The 25,271-nt window shown below is 35.0% G+C and overlaps 1 protein-coding gene across 1 annotated transcript in view; it reads left to right on the plus strand.

Annotated features, from left to right (window-relative positions):
* The window catches only part of LOC144438514 (plasma membrane calcium-transporting ATPase 2-like), a 108,208-nt gene that overhangs the window by 53,264 nt on the left and 29,673 nt on the right, over positions 1-25,271 (plus strand). The window lies entirely within an intron of this gene.

Genomic DNA, 25,271 nt, shown 5'->3' on the forward strand with positions numbered 1-25,271 from the left:
TTTTTCTTTTTCTATTATCAAAGACTCTAGACTGTCATGAGATACGTTGACTTGCCATGTAATGACATATACTGAGAATTCTTTCATGGTTTGTACAAATAAATTGGCAAGCTAATCCAAGCTGGAGGTAATCTCAAAGCTTAAAACCAAAATGCCATTCCAAAATTAAATTGCATTTCCAGATAGACTATTCATTTGATAATGGAAATATAGAAATTTCAGTTCTGATTGCAAAATCACTTGCTGTTCAAATTCTGATAAAATCAACCACTAAAGTGCTACAATTCCATCTTTTTTTAGGGTGATGAGAATTGGAAACTATTTTAGATATTAAAATCTGTAAGAGAATTTCATTTTGAAAAAAAAATTGCAGCTCGTGACAGTGCATCACTTGTTTGAGAGACCATATAAACTGTATATAGCCTGTATTATATTGTCATTTTAAGGCTCATAAAGGCAAGGTAGATGTGATTAGCTATTCAGTGACAGTAGAAGCTATAAAAACCCATTGCTAGTATGGAACTGAATTTATTGCATTCATATATACAGGGACATTCTCATTGTATCAATATATAGCAGCTCTTCATGTTTTGCCCATAAAGATATAGATAAGTCATTAAGGGGGTCAGTCGGTAGGCAGGTAACATATTTTATACACTATAGTTGTGAAAAGAAGGGTAGTTTTACGCTTTCCCATTTCTATTGATTTACAATGAGGTGAAATTTATTGAAATGTCAAGGTCGTATACATCAGGTAGAAATGCAGATTTGAACTAACTTGGATTGCTTAGTCGTGATCATGTACTTGTAGAGATCCAAGGTGATGGTCTATGTACATGTAATGTGAAGGGGTTTTAGTAGCGCCATTACAGATTTCCAAACCTATCCTGGGTTGTGCCCAACGGATTTGTTCTATTTGGTTTGTCCTTCCATATTTCCAGTCTGCTTGTCTGTCAATATGTGTGTGTGTGTGTGTGTGTGTGTCTGTCTTTGTTTATATGTATGTCCGTGCCTAGTATACATTTGTATTATGTATGTGCTCACTTGTTTCTGTGAACCCATTTTTCCGCCCCTGTATTTTGATTTGTCAAGAAATATCATTTTATTACTGCTCTGTTAGGTGATAATTTATGTAGCCAATGACATTAACACTATAACGGAATAAATTAATCATAACATGCACCTTGAACACAGGATATAAGCCTAGAAAAATTGATAACAAAACCATCAACCTGTTATTACAAGCAAACAGACTGAAAGGTCAGAGGTTTACGATCCTGTGATGGCAATGAGTTCAGAGTTATACATTGAGTTGATCTTGGAGGGAAATTTTAGTGAATATCTTGCTTGAAGTGAACATTGCTGATTAACCCCATTTGTTCTATTTGCTGCAACAATTTCATCTCCCTTGCTGTACCAAAATGTTGATATGATTTGATTTTCATGGAAATGTACGCGTTTCGTTCTGTCAGTTTCGTGTTTTTTGTAAGCCAGAGACTTGTCTTGATGTAACTATCCCAAGAAGCTCTCCACATCGGACGATTATTTGAGATATTAACACTAAGCAAGACAAGTCTCTGGGCTACAGTGTGTAGTTTCGTGATATAGTAACAGCAAGACAAATCTCTGAACTAGTGGTTTCCTTCTGATAGTACACGAAGTATCTAGACTAGTGGTTTTGTTCTCATAACAATCAGTTGATGCCCTACAATAATATCCTTATTATTTGTATAAAGGCAAAAATTCTTTCTTACGTGGTTATTGTCTTCTATTCATTTTAATCCAGTAAAATAAAGTTATCTATTTTTAGATTTGAATTCAAGCAGAACTATTTGATATGTGCTTGTCAGTCACCCACAACAGTGCATTCTGGGATACAATTGGCTTCCTCAGACTTTCCTCTCCTTTGTCACCATGTCAATACTCAGTGGCAGGTTGCCACGGTAACCACTGCTATGCTAGGATTTCATTGTACATATTCCATGTTTCCTTAATTTGTCACTTGATAAAGGAAGGAACATTTCCTGGGTGGAGAATCTTAGTCTAGTATTGTCAATGGGCACGACAGGTAGTTTCCAGTGCAATATACATATGATAACATTGATGACAGATCTGATGGATTAAAATCCCATAATATTACTTCAGCTCTTGTCATGGTTTTTTTTTTTTTTTTTTTTTTTTCAAACCATTTTCTGATTAGTTGTAGAGATCTTGTAATGCAGTGTAATAATATGTATCCATTCATTCATTGATGTAAAAAATGTCAGTGGTTCTAATAGTCAATAGTTGATGTTTTTTTTAGCCGATGTTTGGAAACTCTTGTGACAGAGGAAATACATTGAGCGAATTGCATTGATTTTACATTTTATAGTCTGTGAGATACCAAGTTTCATGTCATCCTATCAGATGTACTAGACGGTAACTTCATGCCTGATTTAGGGCTAAATAGTATGACAGGTATCGTACAGTCTACATACATCTTATCATTATAATTTTGATGGGAAACTTAGGTATAAACACAGGAGAAAATACCACTAAAAGACATAGATTGCCATACGTTTACAGTAGTTAGTTTTCACATGGAATCACCCTGGAAAAGTACATGTACATGTACCTTGAAATCTCAGGTAGATGTTACCTACTTTAAATAATGACCTTTAACATAAATACTGGTAGTTTATGGAGAATTTCTGTGAATACATTTAACTACACAGTGTGTTGTACTACACATTTGTTTATGTACAATACTACTGTGCAAGATAAATAGCCCACTTACAGCCTATCACAGGTGTGTTTTACAGGTTTGACAACTATTAGCCATCAGATTACAAGTATGCTATAACACTTATACAAGCTTTCAAAATATAATGCTAAAAGATATTCTACTTTTATGAGAAACGCGAAATGAAATTTTGATGAATTTTTTTTTCTATCACTCAAAATTACTAGCCTGTGAACTTACAATTATACCACACGTGTCAGGGCTACTTATAACATTCTCCCATTGATGGTCATTGTAAAGTTTATTTTACATTCAAGATTACAAGACTCTCTGTATTATGGTTGTGATTATGTAAGTGTTTGTTAGACCTTGCTTAAATGTCAGACATTTTATTTCTGTGTGGCTATTTAATTATATTAACCTAAGAAATACATTATTTGATAAAGCCGTGAAACAGTACATTAAAAAAAAAAAAACATTTGTGTAAAAATTTGTGTCAGTGGATTAAAACACAGGTCAGGCAGTATTCTCTTGTCTACTGTGTTGTATTATGGGAAATACTGTGTTGTATTATGGGAAATTTGGTTATTTATGCTACTCCAAACCTCCCCCAAACCTCCCCCAAGGATTATTAAAATAGACAAACAAAGTCAAACATTACTGTTATCGTCTGAAATTGGAAATTAATTTAAAATGTGCGCTGCCGAGTGTCTTATAATTTCTATTGATTTGTAGTGCCTTGGGGATAAATACAGAGATTGGCAGTTTGATGCATTACTACCTTGAAGGCTATGTAATAGCCACGATTGGGGACCTGACATTTGGAAAGTTGTACAATTTATGTGTTTGATACTAAGATATATGTAAAGATGTAAATATTGTAGGAAAATTGATAAGAAATATGAATCATGAAATAACTAATAGAGTGCACACAGTAAAGAGAAACAGTTGTCTAATAATACTACTGATTCTTGGATTTGTTGGTAAACTCTGGATATTTCAAATTGCAATAATTCGAAATAAACCACGTAACAACCCCAAAACTCCTGTAACCACTCCCTACATTCCAGTAACCACTCCATAAACTCCCATCTACACTTCTGTAACCATTCCTTAAACTCCCATAAACCACTCCATTAAATAATATGTAAACTCCTGTATCCACACCCTAAACTCCCGTATCCATGCCCAGAACTCCTGTATCCACACCTGAAACTCCCATATCCACACCCTAAACTCCCGTATCCATGCCCAGAACTCCTGTATCCACACCTGAAACTCCCATATCCACACCCTAAACTCCCGTATCCATGCCCAGAACTCCTGTATCCACACCTGAAACTCCCATATCCACACCCTAAACTCCCGTATCCATGCCCAGAACTCCTGTATCCACACCTGAAACTCCCATATCCACGCCCTAAACTCTGGTATCCATGCCCAGAACTCCCATATCCACACCCAAAACTCCCATATCCACGCCCTAAACTCTGGTATCCACACCTCTGATTGACCATATCCTAAATTCTTGTAACCATGTCCTAAACCACACAATAAACCCTTAGAGGAGTAGTTGCAGGAGTGCAATGAATATTTCAGGGTAATTTTCAATCAAAATAATAAAAAAATCAACAACCACTATTAATCTTTATGGCTCCTGGATATGGGGTTTGCAGACCAAGGTTGTATGGAGGAAGTGCCGAACTTTAGGAAGGCTGGTTCTACCAAGGCCTGCAAAATTCATATCTGAGCCATAAAGGTTTTATCATACACCCTATTATATACCCTATGCACAGAAATATAATTTAAATGACATAGCTACATAAATTGATAGTGAAACATCATTTTACACTCAAAATATAAAAAAAATATTGAGAAAAAATCAAAACCGGGTTACAGAGCTAACAGATAGTGATAATGGCACCACTTGCCATATTTATGTGCAAATGGTTTGCCAGGGCGTGGTACAGAAAATTATTGCCTAGATGTGTATGTTCTCCATCTCTTTAATTACATAAGAGGATATAGTGGCCCTGGGTGTATTTTAAAACAAGGTACTTCACCTCCATGAGGAAAATTATTATTGTTTGTGAACGCTAAGATTATCACTTTACTACATGATAAACTTGACAGAAAAATAACTGATTTTCATTGTGTACATACATGTATGTTTAATAATAGATAGCAAGAACACACTTACAGAAATAACCTTTTCCCCAGAAGGTTTCCCTCAATATCAGTGTCCTTGAGTTAAAAGACAAACATCTGGAGCTGGTACCAGATGTTCAAATGTTACAATTAACACTCATACCTAAATTTATCAATTTATATTACTGAAATAGCACTTTTTATTATTTTCCTAACCTTTCTAATAGTTTAAAAACACTAAGTTAATACAGTCAAGGTAAGCTTGTTTTCTTCCCTCAATAGCAAATTTTCTTTTTTTAACCTGTGAACCATAGATGTATGATATACATGGTATTGGTAGGGGTCATACAGCCATGCCTAGCTGTATTAGTTAGAATAGTTTTGATGGTATTGGTAGGGGTCGTACTACAGCCATGCCTGGCTGTATTGGTAACAATAGTTTTGATGGTATTGGTAATGATCATACAGCCATGTATAGCTGTATTGGTTGCAGTAGTTTTGATGGTATTGGTAGGGGTCATACTACAGCCATGCCTGGCTGTATTGGTAACAATAGTTTTGATGGTATTGGTATGGGTCATACTACAGCCATGCCTCGCTGTATTGGTAACAATAGTTTTGATGGTATTGGTAGGGGTTGTACTACAGCCATGCCTGGCTGTATTGGTAACAATAGTTTTGATGGTATTGGTAGGGGTCGTACTACAGCCATGCCTGGCTGTATTGGTAACAATAGTTTTGATGGTATTGGTAGGGGTCATACTACAGCCATGCCTGGCTGTATTGGTAACAATAGTTTTGATGGTATTGGTAGGGGTCGTACTACAGCCATGCCTGGCTGTATTGGTAACAATAGTTTTGATGGTATTGGTATGGGTCATACTACAGCCATGCCTGGCTGTATTGGTAACAATAGTTTTGATGGTATTGGTAGGGGTCATACTACAGCCATGCCTGGCTGTATTGGTAACAATAGTTTTGATGGTATTGGTAGGGGTCGTACTACAGCCATGTCTAGCTGTATTGGTTACAATAGTTTTGATGGTGAATATGAAGAAAATATGTGGCATTGACATTGAGATATTAATTTAATTATAATGGTGAATACCCACGCATATATTACAAACACATACAGGTATATATATATATATACGTACATACATACATATGTACGTCCGTCCGTCCGTACATACGTATGTCCATCCATCCATCCATCCATCCATCCATCCATCCGTCCATCCATCCATCCATGCATGCACCCACACACATACATACATACATACATACATACATACATACATACATACATACATACATACATACATACATACATACAAACATACATACATACATACATCAACATCTATGCTAGTTTACAGAGTTAACACAATTAGGTGTCATTGTTTATTCAAACTTAATTTTCATTCTTTACTTACGGTAGCAATCTGTTGTCCAAAGGTCAAACTCACCATTACCCTGCCTGTCATCATTTTGAAATTGGAATTTAAGATTACTGGGCACGTAGGGATATATTATTATATTAATAAAGATGAACTGGTGCACATACCTGTGGTAATTGAATTGAAGCATATTAGACAGTCCAGTAACATTTAGATGTTTCAGGTTGACTGCTCCACTCAGTTACACTGCTTTCTATGCACCACATTGTAACAATTATAACTGACATCCACTGTGGAGTCTGTCAGAACAGTTAATCTCGTGAGAAAATTGTAGATGAGCTAAACTGTGATGATATCACAAACATTTGGATGAGAGGGGAGTATCAACCAGCTGATTTACATACATGGAGATAGAGGTCTGGTTTGGTTTTCTTTAGAAAGTGTAATATCTAGCTGACAGACATACACTAGCCTGTATATATCGCGATTTGTGATTTTGCTTCATTGTCTCGCTAACCACTTGTAAGGCCATGTGTGGGAAACGATAAATGTGGTTTGAAAGCCTATACACTCTAACTGGTTGGTTTAAAAAACCACTCACACTGATTGGTCACAATGGGGAGTGATAACGTACGTCAGCCCCAATTGACTATATTCAAATGAAGTCCTTGAGATGAGCACAAGAGTGACATAATTTACATTATAGTGAATATTCCGTCTTCTGATGATCGCTGAGAAAGTTTAACACTCTGAGTAACGACTTTTAACATCCTTACTCTTTTTGAATTAAGTCTGTAGTGAATATGATGTAAATATCTACAAACAAACATGCTGATAACTGCCAATTGGGGTGTAGTTAAATTTGTCAGTGAGGTGGCCTGATTAATTTGATAGCATTATAAGCAGTTAGTGAAGACAGTAAAGCAAAATTACAGATCACAATCGATGTGACACACGCTAGAGTCTGCTTGGGTTTAGTTTGGAAAGTGTGTTTCTCTTCCCAGTGTTATAATATGTGGTATTTCTATCGAGACAAGCCTTCAAATCTCATAATCTTTTAATACGTATTTCAAAGTATTAATATTACAAATGAAATGTTAAGTAAAATAAGCTTCTTATGGTTTGCAAACCACATAAATGATGACCAGAATTTATTAAGATTTGTCTTTCCATGTGTCGTTTCTGTCAATATCAAATCTAGAATTGTGTAAAAAAAAAAAGTGGCATGTTGTAGGAATTTGAAGTTGTTTTGTTGGTATCTAAAAATATAAATCAGTAATTCCTGTAATGTAAAGGTGGATGACTAATATTTTACGTGTCATTCTGTCATTTTTTTTGTAACAGTGAAAAAAAATGGCGAGGGGGAGAAGAACTATAGAAAATGTGATTATTTATTTTATATGAAATGTGAAACTAGAATACTTGAAAAGACAAACTGTTAGGAGACCAGATTTTACCTTGGCACCAACAGTAAAATATCAATAATTCTGTTGGTGAACATTTCATCATAAATATTCATGTTAAAATGGCTAAATATATACATCCATGTAATATACATCTCTAGCATTGTATAGCATTACATACATACGTACGTATGTACGTACGTACGTACGTACGTACATACATACATACATACATACATACATACATACATACATACATAGAAATGCATAAGGAACTAATAAACCAGTCCGTATATATAGCTGTTAAATCCGACGTTTCGAATAAATATTCTTTTTCAAAGGAAAAATTATCGAGACACAAAAAAGCCAGGTCAAAACCCGAACATTTTCTAAATATAATGGAACAAAACCGCTCGTGATATATATAAACAGTTATACGTGGGATAAGTTCTTAAATTCGCACGCACCAAACAGAACCCAATAGAATACGCCTGAAATTTAAAAAAATACCCAGTTTTTAGATTGGGAAAGACGTGAATAATCTATTAATTCCAAGGGGTTCCAGCGTTCCAAGACGGAAAATGATTTCTTCTTCCTTTAACCTCAATGCTTTCTCATCACCAGAAACCTTACAAATTCCTGAAATGGACATATCTGATACACTATGATCGTTTGTAATAAAATGCGTAGATACTGGATAGTTACGATTCTTTTGTCTGGTCAAACGGAGCTGTTCCACGAAACGATCACCAAGACGACGTACAGTTGAACCTATATACATACATACATAGTCATGCATACGTACGTACGTACATACATACATACATACATACATACATACATACATACATACATACATACATACATACATACATACATACATACATACATACATACATACATACATACATACATACATACACACACATACATGCATACACACATACACAATATCATACACATCTCTAGTTTTGTTATACACACACAAAGTAAGTAATATAGTTAGTATGAATGATACATTATTAGTATTACAATTTTAAAAGTTTTCAAAAGTTTTGACTTTTTCTGATTTTCACTGAAATCAAACTCATTTGTTTTCCACATCCCTGGTGTAAACCTATTGTATAATGTTATGTGTGTCACGATATCTGATAGACAAGTGACAATTGGCCATCAATTTGAATAACATGCAAGTTTGTTGTACTTCAGGTAAAGGTGTTAATGTGCTCGAAGTTTTTGATTTTAGTCAATTTGACATAACCATGCAGTTATATCATCAGTGTAAACAGATACTGCAAAGAATGAGTCCAGTGATGGATGTGTTTTGTTTGACATTTATAAGATCCTGCAAACATTTCCATAATACTCTTACAGTGTGAACTGACATGAATAGGGAAATTAAGGAATTAGTCAGAAATCCAACCATGAAAAGCCATTAATTAAAGTTGTGTCATTGTCTTTGGTGTTGACGAGTGCAATGGCTGAAGAGTCATCTCTATCTTAGTCTTTATAGTGGTCTGAGTCTCTATGTAAAATGATGTTTAGTTTACAAAATACACACTGCACTGTACTTAGTCTGTTGATTTTCAGAAATGGTCTTATTCTAGTTTGTTCGGTGGGAAAATATTCTGTATTCTGTGAAAGGAAAAGCTTGTCACTATAAATTTTTGATAAGTTACTAAAAATTGTCATGACATGCTGGTGGTTTTAGTGTCAAAACTGATTCCATTCTGTGTGTGTGATGCTTTGTATATGATGTCATGATTTGAAAGTAATATGGATTTGATAGGAAACTCAAAAACAGTAGCATATTGAACATGTGCCAAATATAATATGTGATTATTCCGGTCAGTTATTAATCATAATAAAAACATATCAACTTATGTTTTTTGTATGGACAGTGCTCGTGAATATTATGAAAAAAAAAATCGTAAAATTATAACTATGTGAAATTTTTTACAGCATGTATAGGTCACTGTAGTAAAATGAAATGTGTCTTTTGAAGCACTGAAGCTAAAATTATTTTTATAAAGCATTCAAATTATTCATCACCTAGTGCTGACCATTGGTTTTCATCATATTGATAATAATAGGATTATGATTGATAACATTATAATCGTCATCATTAATATTTCATGATTAATAACTTAATGTCTGTATATAGTCTCATAGTGATATTTTTTATTACCATGGTATCACATGATTTACATGTACCTGTACTGATGAGAGAAAGAGATTGTTTAAAAATAAAATTCATGCTAGTCCAGGTCACCTTGTGAATGATTTTGAACACCAACCTTCTTGCTCTGAGCTCCTTCCCCCTCTTTTATTGACATTCAAGCCAGTAAGAAATTAATTTATCTACATTTCCACGGTTCGACCCTCCCAAACCCAAACCCAAATGTTTATATAAAAATTAAATATCAGAAACTAAATATTACCAGATTTCACAAGTTTGTTACTGGCATGATTCTGTAATGAAAACATAAGCATTGATGGTGTGTTAAGAGGACATACAACAATGTATGCCTATCAGGTCTAAACAATGTTCATTGGTCATAAATAATGTCATATTATTATGTTAATGACATGCAAATGGGACAGCTGAGAATAAAATTTAAAAATGTTATGACCCCCTTGATACATGATCTACATATGTATACATATAGCTTTATTAAAAGTGCCACCATACAATATAATTGAATAGTGTACCTGTATCGTATGCTAATTTAGTTGCTAAAAATAGGCATGCAACAATAGCATTATTGCCCTCCAACCTTTTGGTCATATAGCGGTGTGTATCACCAATCTGGTCCTGTCATTATTACAAATGTATGCATCCTACTAAAATACAAGAAATGTAGTATAAATGTGTGTGTGTGTGTGTGTGTGTGTGTGTGTGTGTGTGTGTGTGTGTGTGTGTGTGTGTGTGTGTGTGTGTGTGTGTGTGTGTGTGTGTGTGTGTGCATGCGTGCGTGCGTGCGTGCGTGCATGCATGCGTGTGTGTGTATATGTGCATGTACGTGTGCGTGTGTTTGTGTGTGTGTGTGTGTGTGTGTGCATGTGTACGTGCGTGCATGTGTCCATGCATTTATACATGCATGCATGCATGTATGTATGTGTATATGTGCATGTGCGTGTGCATGTGTTTGTGCATAGATGTTGGAGATGTTTCCTGTCCATCTCTCTCTCCAACTTCTATGGTTCGTAATCGTATGCGTGAATATGTAAATCCTCCATTGCTCTACAATAAAACATTGATCATCATTAGGATACAACCAGAACCTCAAAAGAAAATACCTGCACTTGTTTAAGCTTTTCCACATTTCTATAAAAGGAACTGTGTGCTGTTGTCAGCATCGAATGTATGTATGTAGTACTCAAAGCTGAATATTTTATGGTCAGCACTTTCTAAAATGAGACATTTAAAGGTAAAAAGGCCGATAAGAATGTCATAAATTAATAATTTGTATTGGATGTCATGAATCTGGCAGCAGTGCTAGTGGAACCTATCCAAGTTGGGATAAGATAATGGCTTCCGCCTAGGGCTGGTGGAATCCACTATTCAATTCAGCAATCTGTGCCATTTGAACCAAAGAAGTGTCAGTCCAATCTCAGGTTTCTGCAATTGTAAACCACCTCTGAGTATTACTGAGCCAAAAAAAATCATTAAAATAACTCCACATTTGAGTGAATTAGTGCAGCTACAATATCATCAATGCCTTTGAATACATAGAATGAATTTTCACAGTTGTATTAATATTACAAATGTAAAAAGGCCATTGCTTCGAGAAATAAAGGTGTTTGTGTGCATGTGTAGAGCAACAACAGTCTGCGCAGATGAATGATAATTGTCATAAAAGCTTGCAAATCAACATGTGTGGGTGGAAGATGGGGTTCAGCTAGCCAGTATTTCCTTAAACCCATCATTATCAATTTTTCCCACCCAAAATTGTGCATATACAAAATAACTGTTTGTTTTTTTCTGTTTGTGATTTACAACTCGATTCTAGAATTATTCTAGAATTGGAGAAATGATGTTCATGAATTTGAATTTTTTGAATGTCTCTTTCCCACCCAAATCATATGTACACAAAAGTGTTGGTTTTTTTTTTTTTTTGCCATTTCTTGGTGAATTAAACCTTGATTATAGACTAGAAATTTAGTCAAAATTTATAATATTTTCAAATTCATGAACATTGTTTCTCCAATTCTAGAATTAGAAAAACGATGTTCATAGATTTCTGTATATAAAAATTTGGGACTAAAAATATAAAGACGGGCAAGTTTTGTGAGTAGGATTTGAATAGAAAGATTTCTAAATTTCTACTCATCAGTCATATACAAACAAAACCCTCTTATTGCTATCATTCACAATGTACAATGCCGGGGGTCAGGCTAGACTAGCTGTAAGCTATTTCTTGACTCCCCATTTACCCTTCTCTCTCTTTTGTTTACTGTTACCATTATTTTGTAATCATTTATACATTTTGGTAAATAAACCGCTTATTATTATATTTAGTGAAGGATTTCATCATAACTTTCATTTCCCTATTTCGTTTAAAGAGATGATTTATGAATTTTATATTTTACATGAAATATGAGATCAATGTACTTTGCTTATGAAAGGTCATTCATATATTTGTAGCGTAAATTAAATCTGAAATTTAGCTATTCACAAAGACCAATCAATGAATATTTCCTGTAAGTGACATAATTCATAGTGGTTCATGAAAAACCTACCCAGTAGTTATCCTCAGAAATTCATAATTCAAAATCTAGAAAATTGACTCAAATATTTCTATTGAATAGGCCAATGTGTGTGTGTGTGTTCATATCAGATGCGCCAGAGGGGAAAAAGGTATGACGTCAAGATCTGTAGTATGCCGTGGGTTTTTCTGGAATCACTCTGTACGTGTAGGTGTGCCGTGGGTTTTCCTGGAATCATTTTATCGCTACATCTTTGTTGCTGGCTGAGGTAGATTTCCCAAATCGAACATCTGTCATTAAGAATAGAAAGGAGAATGTTAAAGATAGAGATGATGACAGATGGAATCATGGAATCATAAACCTCCTCAAGTACACTACTAGACAAAAATATGTATTGATACGAAATTGTACGGAGACTTATTTATTGTGAACTAAACTTTAGCAGTATTTCTACCCAAAGCTTATTGACAAAATGTAGTTAATATGATACAAAAGATATACCTTGTACCTTGTACCTTACCTTGTACCTTGTAGTCTTCACTTCCAAAATTGGTCCATCAGGAACTGGAAGGTTCTGAGGAGAGTGGTGGTGGGCGTTTAGATGGATCGTGTGGGGTGCTGGTTTCTTATGTGGATTAAAAATGTATGATGTGACATGATATAGTATGATATGAGATGAGACGATACAATGTATGATATGATATGATATAGTATGATATGATACGATATATGATTAGATATGATATAGTATGATACAATATGATATAATTATGATATACATGTAGTATGTGATATGATATGATATGATATATGATATCGTATATGATACGATATATGATACACTGAGTGTAATATATGTAGTATGATACAATACAATATGATACTATATATGATACAATATGATGATATGATATGATATGATATAGTATATAGTATACAATACGATACTATGCGATATAGTATGATATACATTATTGTCACAGTACATTGTGTTGGGAAGAATGTCCAATTACTATGGTAACATTGATAACTGATTTGAGGAAATCAGTACAATACAGGACAAGACAAGAAAATATTTTATAAAACCAGACATATTCCAACTCATACAAAATACTTCTAAAGCCCCGTCCAATAAAGTGAAATGATGTGTGCCAAAAAGTTGCAAAAAAGCAAGAATTTGTGAAGGTATATGTATTTGGCGGGAAAGAGCTAGCAAAATTTGCATAGACTATACAGCTGTTCATTCACATTCGATGATCTAATTTCATTTTGATAAGAATTGGCGTGTTGTAATTTCTGGTCTAAAATTAGTCACAAGGTTGTAGAAGAGAAAAACAAAATATATATACGAGATATTTCTTTGTGTGTAGGTTTATATATAAAAAAATTATATACAAATGTACTGAGGTACAATAGAAGTACATACCTTATGGCATGCAAAGACTCTTGGTTGGTTTGCACTCTACCCTTTATGAAGTGACTTGTAGGCTGTGACAACTTGTTTTAATAAAAAATTAGAATAAAATGAAAAGAAAACAAATCAGCCACAAGTGTGGAAAATTCCAGGTGCTTTGAAATCATTTGCAATATTTTGACAAGGTACAAAGGTGTGGAGTGTATTGTTGTGTGCACTATTTTTATCAGGGTTGTATTTTACAGCAGACATTGGGCACCAGCAAAATATACCTCAAACTAATTAAAGTCACCTACCATGCAAAATAAGGGTGTTTTCAGAGTAAACAGAGGGATTGGGTTGTATACAAGGACTGTTTACAATTTGCTGTATTCAAAGTATGGTAACTAGAACTAGAGAATACAGTAGTCTCAATTTCTGTGAGACTGTGACTGAATTTCTAGAAAAAATAGTGTATTCCATGTATCTCTCCAAAGTACTCGGTCGATGTAATTTACTGTAATATACGTGTATGAAATTATTTAATTACCGTTGCTGTTGTTATAGGGAGGTACATGTATGATTCCAAGAAAAGAAAATCCGCAAAAACAAAATGGATGTGTGTGTGTGTGTGTGTGTGTGTGTGTGTGTGTGTGTGTGTGTGTGTGTGTGTGTGGTGGGTTCAGATTCTGAACTCAAGAGTACATGCAACATACACAAGGATGAGTAAGAAGATGATATGGTAATTTTGTTTAAGGTTATCTAAATAAACATAATTATCAAGTATAGCACTGTACTTGAAAACTGTCTTTTTTGATTTTAAAAAAATCTTGTGCACTTTGTAGCCGTGAGTGTACAGTATGCTATCTAGGGAAGCAATATACCTTACAAGTGATCAGAACTCATGAAATGTAGCATTATGAGACATAATAATGATAGAGAGGACGTCAATATCAGGGATGAGAATCAGAGATATCTAGGTCTCGCCTTTCTTGGAAAGACTGTTCGACTCAGATGACCTTTGACCTCCACCCACATGACCTTCCCTTTGGTATTAACTGGACGCAGTTATTTTTATGGCTTGCGAAGAGGGTATTATTTGCTTGGTATGATGCACTATGTTAAATGGCCTTTTACTATATCTAAAAGAAAATGGTGATTTGTACTTATATATGCAAAGAACTGCTTGTAAGTACGTGGGTGGGGCAATATATCAGGGTGTCTAAGGTATATTCAATTAGTTTTATATGGGGCTAGCAAATAGAAAAAGGGGAAGTTTTTTCTATGTGGTGAATTCTGTGGACGAATAATTGTTCGGTAAAAGCATGTGTTGTGATTGTATATTCTAGGGTCCTTGTACTCGCAAAATTGGATAAGCTCTAGGAGATTAGAGTTTCTATTGCTTTGATGTGAGTGATTTTTACCTCTTGCTAAATATTATCGTAAGAGTCATACAATTTAGTTCTTTAAATGACAGTTAAAGTATTTAGAGGTTGTCAAATTGTTGATGTGATTGCCCAATACCTGTCAAGTTGGATTTATTGACAAAAGATATTGGATTGTGAACTGTGTTAGGGCATCATATGAAAGGGTGTGGCATTTGTACCTTTATGAGTATGCATCTTGAGCTGGAATTTACAGTCAGTCTTCAAGATACTATTCAAAATTCTTGGGAAATTTATTCCAAATTCTGTCTATCATTTCTTGTATCTCCCTTTTCTTGTATTTTTTAACTGCAGCACATGAAAATTTATACATTTACGTACACTTATTTGTTTTAGATTTAAAATCGGTGATAAAAATCAAATCAAGAATTGGCGTTTTAGTTTTAGTGAAAATTGAATCTTTGTGAGAAGCAATTCCAACAAATTCGAAAAAAATGAAAATCCCATGGGACTTTTGCCCATAATGCTAAATGTAAGATTGGCTGCCATTTCTATGTAAATTTTTTATATGTAAATTCAATTTTGTTTGTGAAAAGAAAACAGCCCTTCCTGTGGGCTACTAAATTGTAGCATGCTTCGTTAGTATGTAATCAAGATACAACATGTCATGCCATGCTGTCAGCTTATGTGGCCAAGAAGAAGTGTGATACAGCTGACCACAAGGATGTATCATATCTGTATGGTTTCAGTGATTTTGTTTTCCTGTACTATTTTTAAGGCAGGTTAATCAGGTCTTTGCCAACAGATACAATCATACAAGGCAAAGTATAGTGTATGAAGGTATAAAGTAGGATGTGTAAAATACAATATGTACATTGGTTAGCTTTCCTTGCCACCTTTCATTATTATTGTCAAAGCTGTGTCGTGATATGGCTATTTCTGGCAAGGTAAGAAAAAAAGCTGTTATTTCCTGACCCTAAAATATCCATGACAAATTGCAAGTATTACTAACAAATCACCTTGTGTTTGGCAACCTGTCTGTCTTGGCAAGTGAATGAAATGAAATGAATGCAGGAAGAGGACTGGCCTGATCTTAAGAAACCATTAACTAAATCTAGTTCATTAATATTCAGGTCAGATAGTGCAAGGCTTGATACTGATTGATATGATGTACATGTAGTCTAAACCCACCTCTTGCTTGAACTTTAGAATGACATTTATTTTCTGAAAATGAAGGTCTTGATGATTCAGTACGGGAAAACCAGACAGGTATATGATGTCAGATTTATGTGCTGTTAAAACTAATCAGGATACTTATGATAAATTTAGGTATTATTGCCCTGGCCAATGTTTTTTACTCGTTCAGCCAAGGAAAGTATGAGTAACCTAAGGGGCCTTGCTGCTATGCTTCAATAGACTCATAGTGACTAACCCCTTAGGTCATGAGTATTTTCCGGCTGAATGAAGAAAAATATTGAGGAATAATATAATTATACCTCCCGAAGTGCTATTATGAAAATTTAAGAAAAATGATGTAGTTTTTGAATGTTCTGACTTGTATTTTGAGTGCCTCAGTACCAGTCACGTAGACACGGGTTGTCGTGACATAGAATAACCAGGGTATATAATCCATATTTTCTGTTCAAAGACAATAACTTGGTTTGTACATGGTATAATGTACTTGTAGGTTGACCTGTAAGACTGTACTTTGTTTACTTTATTCCCCAAAATGAAAAGAAAATGATACATGTCAACTAAATATTTAAAGACATTGGAAATTTTGGAGGCCAAAAAAAAAAGGGTTTCGCTAATCGAGTTTTGCTCCTTTTCAAATTTGGTATGCAATGACAATGTAAAGGGCTAAATGTCTGCCTGTGTATAATGTATACTTACAAGACTCGAGGTGATTTGTTTCTGCACATGTCTTAGGCAAAGTACATGGACAACCAATCCAATGTATATCGGCCTACATTTTTAGGTGCCTTGAGGCCTTAGTTTTGTATTAACGTGTACAATCTCATAGAGATGAAAACACTTTCGTCTATGCAGACCTTTAGGATCCGATAGGGTATAGGCTTTTTAGTAACATCTTAAAAACAACTTTAGGAACCTATACAGCATCACAATAGTGCTCTTTCCAAATGTTTTGCTGCTTGTGGTGCATTCACTCTAGGTACATGTAAGTCAGTCTCTTCCATTTTGTGGTTGTAATCTATCAAATCTATCACATCTGTGATAGTGTGTACCACGGCATGCGATAGTGCGTACCACGGCATGCAATAGTGTGTAACACCGCATTCGATAGTGCATACCATGGCATGCGAAAGTGCATACCACGGCATGCAATAGTGCGTACCACAGCATGCGATAGTGTGTACCACTGCATGCGATAGTGTGTACCACGGCATGCGATAGTGTGTACCGTTGCATGTGATAGTGTGTACCACGGCATGCGATAGTGCGTACCACGGCATGCGATCCAGTGAAAGTACTTTCGGAAGACTGAGAGTTGATCGTTGACCGTCATCACAATATTGCTCAAGATTATTGTGTTTTGAAATACTGAATACAATTAGTAATATATATTATATGCTTTCGCTGGGTTACATACTGCATGCCAGCTGCACCTGCTATCATGAACATAATGTATATACGACAACAAACTTTGTACACATTTGTTAGCTTTTTGCAATATATTTAGTTACAAACACAGACTTTACCAATGTTGTTTCACAATGATTTTTCAAGAAGAAAGCCATGACACACTTGTTTGGTAAATTAAAAAATCCAAAATAAATACCCAATCCTCATCGATATGGTCACTTTAAATATGAGCATACATGTAAACCAGCCAGTTTACGCTGAGACACAGGAGTTATGCAGGTTTTCTTATAGAATAAGTAAAGGGGTTCTTGAGTAAGAACAAGAGCCTGCTGTATAATTATAAAGACTTGATTAAACTGAGTTGGGTTTGATTTGAAAATCCAAGTGGTGACGGGTAGCATTAGAGTGTAGCTCATGTATCCCTTGTTGCAGGATAGATTGATGACTACCATGGGACCCAAGCAAGTTACAGAAAGTTGATGGAAACATATGCATATCTGGCAGCTATTTAGCAGTCTGGCTTAGTTTACCTCATTATAATAGGATTCATAACTGTCAGCTTGTACAAAGGTGGGAATTGAAAATATAATCAAGTTATTGTCATGGTAATGCAATTAAAAAAAATTCCAAATGGAAGCTAGTTACGGATTTGTGACAGTAAGGTGTTAAAACTGAAATAACGTGCCATCCATCACAAATAGTCTCAATCATATCACATCATATCTCCACCTACAACATGTACACTGTATTGAACTGTTCACGGTACTGTATTGCTATTCAGCTGTAAGTATTGGCCCCTGGATATTGTCATGCAGAATCTATACACAGTCCATCATACACTATAATGTATGTACAATGTACATGTACACGGTATGGTTTGATTTGGCTAGAGTGCAAGTTGTATAGAATGCACAGCAGTGTTTTTTTTAAGGGCAGTATAGAGTAGGCAAAACTTACCCGAGTTCTCTAGTCGTTTTACCGTGTTTCCCCACCAAAATTATATTACAATGTATGGGAACTATACCAGTTTTACCAAATTTACCTCTGTCTGCTACCAGGATTCCCACACCTTAGCAAAAACACTGCACAGGTACATTGTATACACAGTCGATCAGTGCTTTTGCTAAGGTAAGTGGAACCCAGGTAGATTTTACCTGCTTAATAATACTGCCCTTAACAAAAATGTTGTTGATCATACCTTGTACATCATGAACACTATATGTACTTGATTTTTTCTAGTTTAGGTCATAAACAATGAAGTAACCAAGGGAGTTTATTTGCAGACATTAAATTTCAAAATTTTATGGCAACTTAATTGTAACTTCACCATGGTAATGGCTATTAGAATATGAAGTGCCTGAATATATATATAAACAAGTCAGATATGGAATTAGCATGCAAAATGTAACACTACACTGGAAATTGACTTTTCTGAGTATAAATAAGACCCAGCCATAGAGATAGGTAAAAAACAAACCCCTTGAAAAATCAAGTAGGCTACTTGGTGTTCTGCTAAGTAAAATTGATGATTTAAAAAATGATGAATGATGCCAACATTGAGAACGTATTTCACAAATACCATATATAATGTATATACTTAGTTACGTTTTATAATGATCAATATTCAAGAATTTACACTAAAGGATAGAATTATTGAATTGTGATTAGAAACTAAATATGTATTTTGCCAGTAGACAATTCTATTACAGTAGCCAGGGTATGGCATGTCGTATGCAATCAAAGTGGATTCATGTGATAGTTTGTATTTTGCTGTCAGTTTGTATATCAGTCAGTCTAGTGAATAAAGAGAATGTGTAAACAGCGTATAAATTATCAGGGGGGTTTCATTACTGTAATGTGTTTGCAAGCAATACTTATTTCTTGTTTTATCCTAACATTGTAATTTGAAGAGCCATGCAATATTCCCCAGATTACATTTCCCAATAAATGTAGCACGCTCTGTTGAAGATTTGTGGGCACAAAACAAGCCATTTTGTGGCACAGAGAGACACTCTTAATATCCAGGCAAATACATCTCAAATCACAAAGGTATAAAAATGATAGACATTTGACATTTAGAATGATGAGGTAATGTGATTATCTTTAATTTCTGGTTGGAATAATTGAATTAATGTTTTTCCAAGGGTTGACCTGGATATCCTGATGTCTTTTAAAAAGTTCACTGGCCTCTGTCATCATTTTTGTTTGGTTGACACCCACACCCTTGCTTTGTTGCCAACATGTTTGAAGAACACTACAAAGTTATCTAAACATTTGTTGACCTTCAGTAAGGGTACAAATCTTGTGGAGTAGTATTTATTCAACATTTTTAGAAAGCATGACGAGTGAAGTGAGCAAACAAACGACTGTTTATAAATTATATCGGCAAGCCCTATATTTAATATTTGATTGCATGCCTCATTTTGATATCCAGGTGTGGTGAAATATCAGCAGAGAACTCAAAGGGGCATTTGTTGAAATTAAATATATCATTATTAAAACAACATGAATTTTTAAAGATGTTGGTACCTTTATTATTTGGACCAATACGAAGAATATTAAAGAAGGATGGCATGGCAACCGATTATAATATAACTCATGGAACTTACGTCCTGCTGTTTGATTTTGAGTTTTTGAGAAATATCTTTATTACATTGTCCATGTTATTAAAAATGAATGGAATTTATCTCATGTTTACTCTGGTCGTGGAAAAATACAAACATATCATTATATAACATTACTTAATACAGATATTAAACATATTACATTAAAAGCTATCGTTATATATGGTTAAAAGTATGGTCACTCACTGAAAGATACTATCAATGGCTGGTGTCACAGTTTAAAACTGATATTGCAGACAGAATAAAAGTTTTAGTGGAAGTTTCTGTGTGCTCTTGGTAATGCGAACCTGCAACCCATTGGGAAGTTTTTCAAAGTAGGCATTAAGAGGGTGGGTATCATTGCCTAGAATTTCACATGGAATATACATGTATTAGAGATACTAAAATACTTTGTATAAAGGAAGTGAGAAAACTCTGCTTTGTAATATTATATAACTTTTATTTCCCATGCCAGTGTGACTATTGTTATGTATGTGTGCCAGTCATGAGACTAATATACTGACCATCTGTTTACTATTGTTACTACAACAATACAACAATAGTTTCTACTTAGTGAACCAAACAATCTTCTTCTTTTGTACCTTTTGTTTGGGTAAAATTTGAAATATGCATTTTGATTACTGTGGATGACATGCTGGTTTGTAAAGATGTCAGTTGTACCATAGACCCTCCCTCCACCAAAGGGTCTATGGCTGTACCAAGGTACATGTCAGTGTCATTGTTGAATCTCCAGATCGCTCTTCAATGGAAACCATGGTAACCTCTGGGGGAGAGGGGGGTTGCATACAAAACCTACTATCAATTGGTCTTGATGGCAAAATAGTGCTAGCACTATACAAACAACTTTTACCAACTAACATAAACAGTACTGGCCTTCATCTAGCTAGATGCAAACATCTTGATGTAATAAAACCTGACATTTTCAACAACTCACTCTCCACTAGAACGATTGTTGATTTGAATACATTGTAGTATTCTTAACTTAAAGCCTTGCATGATACTCATAAAGAGGTATTCCAGATCTAGTCAAAGGAAAGGTCCTCAGTAGTCTAGTTCCTGAAGACCGTATTCCGATTTTACACTTTGTTATCTTCACACATTACGTCTAGTCAATGTCGTTACTCTCGCACAGCATTCTGTGCTCCCCCCCCCACAGCGTTCATATAAACATGATGACATCGCCGCATCCCCATGTGATTTTTAGACTAGGTGGAGTTCAGTTGGACATTTGCAGAAATTCCAGCGATAGTGAAAACAACTGTACCAAATGAATGTTAATGAGTGAGTAGCCTGTCAATTTGTGATGGATTAGTACTGACATGTGCCGTTTGTGTTTCGCCCAGCATGGGGTTGAACCACAATTAACGCCTTGAGTAATGAGATTGGCTAGATGTAATGTGTGTGAAGATAATGTTGTGTAAAATCGGAATATGGCTGTCAATAACTAGACTAGGTCCTCAGATAATTATATAATAAAAAGAATTGCTGGGAAATTCTACTATAAAGTGTTAGTTATCCTTCTATTCAGAAAAACATTAATGTGCAAGTGATGTAGTCAGTCGTTGTAAAATGATTGAAAGATGTATTTTTTGCACAGTACCACAATGTAGAAATACATGAAACATGTGAGATATCTGTCTTATAAGGCAACTCAAGAAAAAAAAGTTAAATTACTCATAATAGTGATTATCATCTTGTATAAAATGTATGATTGCTGTAGAAGATGGAAATGGAATTGTTCAAGACTTGATGAAAGGACAAGTGGGCACGCGTGTAGATTGACATTGCAGCTTATCATCTCACTCTCAGACAAGTTCAGTTTGGATATCACTATCATAAGGAGGACCCAATTCTTTTACCTGTTTCTCATTACCCGACCGACCCAAATTTTACAGCTCCAACATAATTTTAAAAAAATTATGTTCACTCGCCCTTGATATTTTATGGAACAGTGCCCTCTCTGGCAAGAATAAGCAAGCATCGGACTGGCAACGTCATCTGCAGTCATGGCGCCGGCAACGACACTTGCTCATGAACAGAGCATTTCTTTCATGATTATTCAAGTAGGGGACTGAGAACATGGCAATTGTCTAGAGAAACTGGGAAAGGACTTTTACCAGGAATCCAATAAAAGAAAGTAGGGAGAAAGGAAAAAGGAGAGGCAGAGAAACATGAACATGTTTTAGGGGTTTTTTTCCTTCTTTTTTTTTAAATCGACCGACCGACCCATAGCTGCTATGAAAAAGTATTGAGAAACATAATTAAAAAAATAGAGTCACCCTAAAATGGTAGTGAAATGACCGACATGAAAATTTTACCTGCATCATTTGTAGTCTGTTTGATTTGAGCTGAAATTGAAGTACTAATTGGACTCAGATACAATGTTAAGAAATCATTAAAAAATAGTCCTTGCCACTGTAATTTGATCAATATCTACTTTGCAAAGAAGACTTATTTAATCAACACCATTGGCAACGTATCAAGTCAGTGCGATTCTTTTATACAACCGGACATGTGCCAAGTCAATTGTTTAAATTCACTTTGAATAAGTTAATTTCATTTAGATGTAAAAGATGTAATGAATATAACAGACATTTTATTGTCTTTGGTCATCAAACGAGTTAGATGAGTCATACAGTTGAAATCTAGGGTGCATCTCTGAAATTACATTAGATCAGGTGCAAGTGTGACGTGTCTAAGTTAGTTGCCAGACATATCTCTTCTCATCTGTATCACAGTACTAGTAGTGATGAACAAACCCAATCATTCACTACCTACATGTTGTATGTATGTTAATACAAGCTTTCTTTAGTAGCGAAGTAACCAACCAAACACACAACACACACTAGCCTGCCCATAGACTTGGCAATTTGGCTCATCGTACTGATGAATGATATTGTCAAGTGAGATAGCCAAGTCTCTCTGGCCTACCCACCCAGAGACTTCACAGAAACATGCACATATGTATTCATGCATGCTCACATACACACACGCATGCATGCACGTACACACACATACACATGTACACGTGCACACACACACATATACACACATACACACACATGCGCACATGCACATACACATACACACACATACATACACACACATACACACACATACACACACATACACACACATATACACACACACACATTCACACACACATATACACACACGTGCACACATACACACACACACACACACACACACACACACACACACACACACACACACACACACACACATAATTCATGTTCATGACCATAGATATTCACTTTCAACTTCAAGTATTGACATGACATGAAATAAAAACTACTCAAAGCTTGTGAGCTATATGTAAATCTGTAGCTAAAACAAAAAAGACATTTTTTAACAGAATATCGGCAGTAAATAAAAACAAAAACTGCTTTGAATCTTTGACTAGTTCCATACCTCTGTCGGCTTTTTCAAGAAGTTTAGCTTACGTAATTAAAGAATAGAAATTCTATTTTAACAATACATGTATGCATCAAAAGGAAGATCTACAATATACAATGTACTATAGGTATTACAGGAGAATACGGTATGAACCATTCCAGACATGGTAAATAATGCAAGTTTTATATAGCCTAGTAGGCTAGTAGCTAGTCATGTATGGATTAAACTAACATCTCCCATCATGATTAGCTTTTCCCATAATACTCATGTAGTCAAATTGACCGCAGTGATGTTCAACCCACCACAGATAGGTCGATGTCCATCATGAAATCTATCCCTTTGTGATTGGCTACTTCTGTCTCCTTTGTCAGGTTCGTATAGGTTGTTGATATCCGTTTAAATTGTATGGTTTCATCTCCAAGTTGGTTCTGATCACGTTGTGACAGTCACACTATTGGCATCATCTCTCATCATGCTCATGGGTAAATTAAAAAATATCAAGTAAGAATTCATCTTTCTGGCCATGTAAACCACATAAAAAAAGTAAAACAACATTAGGGAATACATAAAAAAAGTAAAACAACATTAGGGAAATGCTAGGCGTGGTGGGAGATGATAATTAGTAGATACCAGACTGGGTTGTATATACATACAGTACAATATACTGCTTTGATGTCTCCCTCCCTGCTGAAATCTCCTAAAACTAGGATGATTTCAAATGAATAAATTATCATTAGTGAACAATAATGGAGAGTCGTACCGTAACTTATATCGCTTGGTTGTAAAAGTAATGTTGAAGACACGGACTTACTTGGGTAATAAACAAAGCTTTCTGTTCATAATGAAAAGATATAAATACATGCCCACACTTTACTTAATGAAGCTGAATGTATATATTGCTACGTTGTAACATTATTATTAAGATGAAACATTTGCTGTAAATTGATCCGATGGATGTCACAGACTTGTATTTTGGTTCAGTACTAAGGTATTGTAGATTTATAGATGTGCCTATTCTGGGGAAGTGCATCAATTTTATGACGTTATCTATAAAACTTTATCGCATCAAAGAAAAATGTAAAATGGCAAGCGTAATATAGCCATGATTGGAATAAAGTTTTAGTAGAGAGACTCAGACATATTTGAATTTAGTGGCAATCTTGCTGTTGTGGCTGTAGAATACTGAACATACATAGTCAACAGGAAGTTGTAGGAAACTAGAAGCTGTTGAGGTCAAAGGTCATATTCTGACATACTTTGAACACGTTTTAGGGTCATGGAAACAGTTGTGTATGTCAAATTGATAATTATGTGAAGTTGCTAGAAGATTTTTTGTGGTTTCCATAGAGTCATAATAATGGTTGAATGGTTAGAGTAGCCAGCTTAGAATCTGCAGGTTGCAAGTCTGCAAGCCTTGCCACTGCCGTTTGTGTCTGAATGGCTAAAGTCCTTGGACAAGATTTGA

Source organism: Glandiceps talaboti, chromosome 1, assembly GCF_964340395.1.
Source record: "Glandiceps talaboti chromosome 1, keGlaTala1.1, whole genome shotgun sequence".
NCBI classification, from domain to species: domain Eukaryota; kingdom Metazoa; phylum Hemichordata; class Enteropneusta; family Spengelidae; genus Glandiceps; species Glandiceps talaboti.